Genomic DNA, 9800 nt, shown 5'->3' with positions numbered 1-9800 from the left:
TTGTTTTGGATAGAATGGACATTTTAACAGTATTTTCCTAGTCCATGAGCATGGAAGTTTTTCCATTTATTTGTGTCATCTTCAATGTATTTCATCAGTGTTTTATAGTTTTCAGAGTATAGTTCTTTCTCCTCTTTGGTTAAGTCCATTCCTAAGTGTTTTTTTTTTTTATTTTTTGTGCAGTTATTATAAGTGGAATAGTGGTTTTAAATATCTTTAATTTTTAATTTCTCTTTCTACTTTGTTATTATGGTGTTAGATACATAACTGATTTCTGTATGTTAAGTTTGTGTTCTGCAACTGCACTGAATTCATTTATTCTAATAGTTTTTTTTGGTGGAGTCTTTAGGGTTTTCTATGGGATGCCATCTGCATACCATCTAGTGACAGTTTTACTTCTTTGTTATGACTTGGATGCATTTTATGTCTCTTTTTTAATTGCTGTAGGTAGGATTTCCAGTACCATGTTGAGTAAAAGTGATGAGACATCCCTGTCTTAGTCCTGATCTTGGAAGAAAAGCTGTTAGTTTTTCACTGTTGGGTATGATGTTAGTTGTGGATTTTTTGTATGTGGACCTTTTTTTTTTTTTTAAGAAATTTAAGTTTCTTTATTTTGAGAGAGACAAAGACAGCACAAGTGGGGGTGAAGGAGACAGAGAAGGAGAGAGAATCCCAAGCAGGCTATATACTGCCAGTGCAGAATCCAATGCAAGGCTCAAACCCATGAAGCCACAACATCATGACCTAAGCCAAAACCTAGAGTTGGACTCTTAACCAGCTTAGCCACCCAGGCACCCCTGTATGGACCTTGTTATTTTGAGGCATATTACCTCTAAACCACCTTTTTAGAGAGTTTTTATCATGAACAGATGTTGAGTTTTGTCAACTGTTTTTTTCAGCCTCTATTGAGAGGATCATATGATTTTTATCTTTCATTTTGTTGATGTGCTATATCATGTTGATTTGCAAGCATTGAACCATCCTTGAATCCCATAAATAAATCCCACTTGATTATGGTGAATTATCTGTTTCACATAGTGTTGTGGTTTTCTAATATTTTGTTGAGGATTTTTGTATCTATGTTCATCTGGGATATTAAGTTGTATTTTTTTTTCTTATAGTTATTTTTGTTTTGTTTTCATAGTGTCTGTGTCTGGTTTTGGTATCCGGGTAATGGTAATGCTGGCTTTATATAATGTATTTTGAAGTTTTCTTTCCTCTGATTTTTGGAAGACTGAGAGGAATAAATATTTACTTTACTTTAAATATTTGGTAGGATTCACCTGTGAATCCATTTGGTCCTGGACTTGTATTTGTTGGAAAATTTTTTTGATTACTAATATACTGTGGTTAGTAGTTATTGATCTGTTCAGGTTTTCTATTTCTTCTTGATTCAGTTTTGAAAGCCTGTATGTTTCTAGGTATTTTGGTTATCCATTTCTTCTAGGCTGTACAATTTGCCAGCATATAATTTTTCACAGTATTCTGTTATTAACCTTTGTTTCTGTGGTGTCAGCTGTTACATCTCTTCATTTCTGATTTTATTTATTTGTATTCTCCTTTTTCTTTTGATTAGTCTGGCTAAAGGTTTATCAATTTTGTTTAGGTTTTCAAAAAATTGACTTTTTGTTTCATTAATCTTTTTCATTGGTTTTTAGTCTTTACTTCTGTCCTGACCTTTATTACTTCCTTCCTTCTGCTAGCCTTGGGCTTTGTTCTTTTCTAGTTTCCTTAGGTGTAAGGCTGGATTGCCTCAGACTTTTCTTGTTTCTTGAGGTAGGCCTGTATCACTATAAATGTTCCTCTTAGAACTGCTATTGCTCTGTCTTAAAGATTTTAGGGGCACCTGGGTGGCTCAGTCAGTTAAGCATCTGACTTTGGCTCAGGTCATGATCTTGCGGTTTGTGAGTTCCAGCCCTGCTTCAGACTTTGTGCTGACAGCTTAGAGCCTGGAGGCTGCTTCAGATTCTGTGACTCCCTCTTTCTCTGTTCCTCTCCCTCTCACACTCTGTCTCCCTGTCTCTCTCTAAAAAAGAAGGAATAAAATTTTTAAAAAAAGATTTTAGACTGTTGTGTTTACATTTTCATTTGTTTCCATATTTTTTTAATTTCCTCTTTAATTTTTTGGTTGACCCATTCGCTATTTAGCAAAGTGTTGTTTAGCCTCCTCATGCTTGTTTTTTCTAGTTTTTTCCTTTAATTGATCTCTAGTGTTATACCATTGTAGTTGGAAAAGATGCTTGATATGATTTCAGTGTCCTTAAAATAATTGAGATTTGTTTAATGGCATAACTTGTGATCTGTCTTGGGGAACGTTTGATGTGCAATTAAAAAGTATGTGTATTTTGCTCTTTTAGATAGAATATTCTGTAAATGTCTGTTAAGTCCATCTGGTCTAATGGATCATTTATAGCCACTGCTTTCTTATTGATTTTCTGCCTGAATGATCCATCCAATGATGTAATTGGGGTGTTAAAAACCCCTAATATTATTATTACTGTCAGTTTCTCCCTTTATATCTATTAATATTTTTTTATACATTTGGGTGTTTCTATATTGTATGCATATATACTTATAATCATTATATCCTCTAGTTGGATTGATCTTTTTATCATTATGTAATGTCCTTCTTTGTCTCTTAGTACAGTCCTTTTTTTTTTTTTAATGTTTTACTTATTTCTGAGAGACAGGGAGAGGGAGACAGCATGAGCAGGGGAGGGTCAGAGAGAGAGGGAGATACAGAATCTGAAGCAGTCTCCAGGCCTTGAGCTAGTGTCAGCACAGAGCCCGTCGCGAGGCTTGAACCCACAAACCGTGAGATCATGACCTGAGCTGAAGTTGGACGCTTAACCAACTGAGCCACCCAGGTGCCCAAGTACAGTCCTGTTTTAAAGTCTATTTTGTTTGATCTAAGTATTTCTACTCCAGTTTTTAAAAATTTTACTTCCATTTGCATAGAATACTTTTTACCATCACTTTAGTTTCATTTGTATGTATCTCTAGGTTTGTTAGTGAGTCTCTTACAGGCAGCATATAGATTTTTTTCCCGTTGTACCACCCTCTGTCTCTTGATTGGAGCATTTAAACCATTTACATTTAAAATGATTATTGATAAGTGTGTACTTATTGCCATTTTGTTAATAGTTTCCTGGTTGTTTTTATAGTTCTTTCTTCCCTTCTTCTTTTGTTCTCTTTCCTTGTGATTTAGTGACTTCATTTAGTGTTGTGTTTGGATACTTTTCTTGTTTATTTTTTGTTGATGTATTATAGATTTTTGGTTTGTGGTTACCATAAGATTCATATATAAAAACCTATATAACTATTTTAAGCAGGTTGTGGCCACCAGGGCATAAGCTACTTTGCAAGGCCTTCAGACTCAGCTGAGGCCACCTGCCTGGTGTGGTGGGGTAATAGGTACTTTATGGACAGAGCTGGTCCTGGCCAAGGCTACTCAGTGGGAGTGTCAGGGCAGAAGCTGATGTCTGGAGGGGTGCATGCTTGGGCATGTCCACAGGGGAACACTGATATAGGGTGGGTGATTCTAGCAAGGTAGATGGAGATTGTCAAAAGTGGAACCAGCCAGTGTGTCAAGTAGGCAGAAGGAAGGCAAGAAAAATGGTGCCCACCAGTGCTCCTGTTCTGGATGAATTTCCTACAGATGCCTATGACTCTGGAACACAGCCTAAACTTAGTCATTAAATCTCTTTCACCTAAGGCCCAGGCACTTTTCAAACTATTGCCTCTGTGCTGGGTTTTAAAGAGCAAGTGAGTTTGTGTGCAGACCCCTTAATAGAGTGGAGTCTGTTTCCTGTAGCCCTTTGGCTTTCCTGGAATTAATTTTCACTGATTCAAAGCTAGACATTATAGAAGCTTGTCTTCTCTGCATTGGTCCCCAGGATGATGCCCAGTGCGGAGCTTGAACCCCTTGTTCCTCAGGTTGGACCTCTGCCTGTGATAACCCTTATGCTTGTGGGCTGCAATGCCATGACTGTTGGTCCCAGACTACACCTCTGAGCCTACTATTGTTCTTGAGGTAGGTTTTCCTTTAGCTGTGGAAGAGCTATTCTGCTAGTCCTTCAGCTGTTCTCAAAGAGTCGCCCTTTATCTGTGGAAGGAGGTGAACTCAGGATCCTCCTATTCTGCCATCTAGTTAGGAATTAGGACTTAATGTTTCCTTTTAGCATAGGAGAGTTTTGTTGACTAAATAGCCTTAGTTAAATATCAGGCAATTGTCCAAAGAAGGGAAAGGGCACCGTTTGATTAATGGAGGGATGTATTGTGCACTATTAGATCACGATACTATATTGTGATTTGTTAACTAGATATGCCCTGAAAGTTGAGAAATCCGTTTATCAGTGGCACCCAAGTACCTTCCAATAAACAAGATCAGTGAAAATAGCTGTGTTTTCTTTTGGATATTTAACTTGCATAATTCTTATAAAATTTATAGATCATTTCTATCAAAATCAGCCTCTTGACGTGACACTTGTCTTTAACTTGGTTTTACAACCAAGACTCCAAAGTTGTCTTTTACTGATAAATGATTTGATGCTGAGGACAATCTTTAGGTGTGCAGCTGAGGAGAACATGTGTTAGAAATCTATACTTAAAAAAAAAAAACTGTTCAGCTCTCGGATAGCAGTCACCTCACTGACTTTTTACATCATGCAAAGATTTCAAGTAAGAAGCAGACTGTATGATAAATTGTCTGTTTTGGCCATTTCAAAGATTGTCTCAGTGAAGGGTTCTTTTCATAAATGTCAGCTATGTGAAAATGCAAAGCATCAGCCTAATAAAGTAGTGCATATGGTCATTCAATTAGATTATCCTCTCCCTCTTAAAGGGGAACTGCAACTAATGGGCCTAATTGCATCTGAGAGCTTGGGACATTTTATTTCCCCCCACATGCTTTATATTTCATTTGCGCAGTAAGAGCTTTCTGTGGTAATGCCTTTACACTTTAATTAAAGAATTGAAGTCTGATTTTAATGTTCAAGCATCCCACTAAAATGGAAATTGTAAATATTTTTGAATAAAAAAAAATACCAGCAGAATTGTGTTAAACTCTTCTGCTAAAATATTGTAAATAAAATATGTGCTAGGTTTAATTAACTTTCATTATCTACCAGAAAGGCTACATACCTGGTGACAATACTGAGAACAGATGTACAAATACTGGAGGGGCCTCTCTTGCTAAAAAAATTCCAAAGATTTTTCTTAGTATGTACAGCCTACTGCTAGTGGATATGCCACTTTAAAACTTGTGGCAAATGTTCTGGATTTCATATGGAAGGATGAATTTTGGAGTGTCTCCTCAGGGTGGGGCCAGATTCTCCCTTCTGAAAGCTTAGACTGAGTCTAGTTTTTATAAGATATGTAAATAATGGCCCATGGTATGGTGTTTTCAGCTGACTTAAGGAAACAAAATATCTCAGGAAATATACCCAATATAAAAGAGCCATTCTGTGTAGTTTCACTGAAAAAACAACTATAAGTATAGGTGCATATTAAGCATATGTAACTTATAGTGGTGTGCATTTTATTAGTAGTATTTAAATGTTACTAATATAGACAGTTACCGTTTAGAGAATATGTGCAGTTTGGGGTCAGGTGTAAGTTAGAAATGGTGGCAGGTTATACCATACTCCTTGGAAGTATGTAGCCACTGGCTCTTGTGCAGGAAGTGTAGGACAGAGAGAGTCTCTTCTGTTCAAGCTCTTTTCCTGTAGCTCCATATCCTTCTGGTGGTTGAGCGGTGACCTGAAGACATCCAGAGTATCTTTGTCACAAAACTGTTCTCGTGCTTGTTTCACTTGGCAAGACTGTTGGCGAAACTTTCTTGATGTCATTCCATCAGGTGACAATCTCAGCCTCCATCATTCAAGATGAGGCTACCTGGCATGCTTATAAACTTTGATTGGAATAGCCTATCCTTGAAGAGAGAAAATGAGAGAAAAAAATTAAGGAATACATTCTTTAGGTTTTGTAATTATCACTTTTTCTAATTATTCTAAATTAAGTCTGTTGACACTCAGGAATCATTTTTCCCCCACAATGAGTGCTCCTCAGTTTCTAGAAGTAAGGCACTCCCTATTTTTGTTTTGATCCTGCTCTATCCTTTATTGTGACTTTTACTACCATTCTGTGATAGCTAAAAGGAGAAAAAAAGACAAAAGGAAAGTATTGATGATAAAAACAGCAAGGGACAAGAGGGAAGGGTTTTGTGGCAGAGATGAGGCTAGACAATGAGGAGAAGGAAAGAAAATAATGTGTGAATATAGAGGCATAGATGAGAAGAGTCACATTTGTGATCTCATCCTATGAGCCTTATATTCACATTGAGAAAACCACGTATCACCATTATCTTGAATAATACTAAGCCCTGGAAACAACAGTAAATTGCATGTGTCATTAACATGTTCTGAAGATTTGGGAGACCAGAAAAACCCACAAGAGACCCTCTCAAGAAATAGGCAAATTTCCTAAGGCCTCGTTAGTCTAATTTTTTTCTTTACAATGTTACCTCATTAAAAATTTCCAGCCACAGAAAAGAAAAGCAAAACAGAATTCTCCAGTCCTTACAAAGCCCCAATCCTTTACCGGGCTATCCCTTCCATGGGCTGGCAAAAGGGCTGGTTTAACAGCCTCTTGAGATGATAGGCTAACCTGTCTTCTGGCAGCATAGCTCTTTTCATACCTGCAACTGTGTTTAGATAAATGTTTGTAAAATTCTGCTTCTCACCCGTCACCTCCAAAAAATCATTTTAAAATGGATTTCTATTGTGGCACCTGGGTAGCTCAGTTGGTTAAGCATCCGACTTCTGCTCCGGTCATGATCTCACGGTTCACGGGCTTGAGCCCCACGTTGGGCTCTGTACGGACAGCCGGGAGCCTGAAGCCTGTGTGTGTCTCTCTCTGCCCCCATCCCCCCCCCACACACACTCTCAAAAGTAAATAAACATTTAAAAAATAATATAATAAAATGTATTTCTATTACAGGATAAAATTTCAGCATGAATCTGAAATTCAGTACCTTACGTACAATCTGCTCACAGTGTCCTCATAAACATTTCTTCAGCTATTCAGTGATACTGACAGAAACACTCCCCTCTCTCTTACTCCCCTGATCTGACCCCTGAGCCACACAAATCATTTCCACACTTGAGCTTTACTTAGTCTCTGACTTGAGTTCCTCTTTCATCTTTGACCAAATCCCAGCTACTCTTCCTGACACAAGTAAGCCCCACTTTCTCTGAGATGCTACCTTCTGTCTATACCGCCCAGTATTAATCCCCTAATTTCCCACTGTCCTTCCTCAAGGATGACTTTATGTCACACTTGTATATTGGTATTGAACTTGGCATGGTTGTCTTTTTCCTCTTAAAAAACAAACTTTGAGGCAAATGATATTAACACAATCTTTACCATTTATAGAATGTGGTGTGGTATGATAAATATAGCATGTATTTATGACTTACCAGATGAATAAATGTAGACTTCAAACTACTTCTGGTTTGAATTCTACAGAAAAATATTTAAGGGCAAAAATTTAGTTTGATAATCAAGAAATTCCAAATTCAGTGTGATACATACTAAAATCATAGAGTTTATAGACACATATATTTGTTAATAAATGAAATAAGAATACTTTGTAAAATTTCAAATGTAAAACATAATCTTATAATTCCATACTTGTATGATAAATAAATAAAAGGAAAGCTTATAATACCCTTTACTGAATTACAATACTCTGTGTAAATTTAACTACCAAAATTTTAAAAATTAAAAAAATAGGCTGACCAGTAGTTAATGAACATCACTATGAGAATGCAAATAGTGCCTTATCTTACTAAAAATAACAAAACAGACACTGAAGAGATTGAGAATTCAGCTTAACTCTTCCAAGCTCTGAAATTTCCCAGTTAAACTATTAAATTGGATTTTGTTCTTAATTCAGCATCCCAGTAACTGTACATGAAAATGACTTTCACAAATTCAGTGGTAAGAAAAATCATCTCTTATTTTGTTGTTATAGTTGATATAAGAAAATAGTAATGAAACACTTCTATGCAATCTACAAGAAAATGCAACTAGAACATTTTCCCCTTCTTAGCAGAAACTTGAAAAAGAGATGTTCCCTTTTTTCTTTTAATCACAAATACAATCTGGAGAAGACGCCAATAATAAGCTGAATCTTTTGGTGAGTTTCAGGGATTTGACAATTACACAGTTTGGTTCATCAAGTAGGCATTGATTGCTAGCATTAGTCAGGAGTATATAAACACTTATAAATATTGCATGCAGAAGAAAAGCTGCACTTAGATGGATGATTAATAGTCTTGTTGTTGGTAATCTATTGTAGGTCTTTTGCATGGAAAAAGCAATTAGAAACACATTTCCAACTATCCCAGACAGACCTGAGATGCTTCATAGCGGAAAATTAAAATTTTAGACATTGCAAAAAGTATAATAAATGTATCTTCTGTCACCACATAGAAACAGTAACTGGGGGACCGGGACAAGCTCATAAAACTACAATTTGACTTAAATTTCTTCCTTTTGCTAATCTACTTTAATAAAGCCATGAATTTTTTTTACTGTGATCATTGATTTGTGTGCCTGTGTATGTGATGGTGTGAGTATGTTTGCGTTGTGACTAGGAGCAGAAAAAAGGAAAGAGTTAGACAAAAAGAAGGACTCTTCAAAAAAAAAAAAAAAAGATTATTAAAGCACAGGAAAAGAAAACTTTGACAAGTGCACCATAATAAACCTATATGCATGCAGAGCAGGAGTATAAAACAACAGGCTGGAAATGAATTTTACTATCGAATTTCCAGGGTCTTATTATAACCTGTGAGTAAAATTGATTTTTTAAATATGAAAAAAAGCCTTCATTGTATTCTTAGAGTTTTTCATTATATCCACTATAAACTAGATATTATAAATCAGGTAAGTAATTCTCAGCTAAAAACTGCCATATCAGGTTTCTGTCTAGAAAAGAATTATGACTCATATTATAATTATCATCACTTACACTGAGGAAATGCTCATTCTAGAAAAACTTAAAAAAATCAGTTTAAGGTGAGTAGAGAGTCTTGAGCTAAGTTCATGTTATTAATAATCCATTAAAAGTCCTTCACTTCCTTTCCTTCTTTTAAAATTGCCATGTATAACAGGATTTTTTTTTTAACATAAGAGAAATTGGGCCTCCAGAGAGTACTGTTCATTGTTATATGTACCATGCTCACAATACCTGCGTAATGGAAAGGAATCAAAATGAGGATTTTGTTTTGGAATTAGATTGATCCTCAGGTTATAACATTTTCAGAAATGCAAGATACAATTTCATATATATACTTTGAAGTTTTAACTTCAAATTCTAAATGGCATAATAATAGAATTCTCTATTAATATAAATGGGCTTACTGATAAAATTAAACCCAAACTTTTTACACTAAGTCTTTCCTTTGCATTCTTTCTTTTGTAACCTCCAACCTATAAAACAAGCTATGAGGGGGTGCCTGAGTGACTTAGTTGGTTAAGCATCCATCTCTTGGTTTCAGCTTGGTTCATTTTTTTTTTTTTTAAGGCTGGGAGATACTTATTTTCTTTAAACAAAGTCATAAATAACAAAGAAACAAAGTAGGTCCCAGACTCCGGACCGTGCAGCAGGACANGAGTCAGCTGGAAGACGGCACAGATTGAGGATGCTGGGCTGTACTGTTTCTATGAAGAGAGACATGGAAACCACAAATGATGAAGATAAGCTGTGGGTCTAGGTGAGGGGAGTGGGCACTCTG

The sequence above is a fragment of the Crocuta crocuta genome, unplaced genomic scaffold, assembly GCF_008692635.1.
Source record: "Crocuta crocuta isolate KB4526 unplaced genomic scaffold, BGI_CrCroc_1.0 scaffold6, whole genome shotgun sequence".
Classification (NCBI taxonomy): domain Eukaryota; kingdom Metazoa; phylum Chordata; class Mammalia; order Carnivora; family Hyaenidae; genus Crocuta; species Crocuta crocuta.
This window is presented reverse-complemented; position numbering follows the sequence as displayed.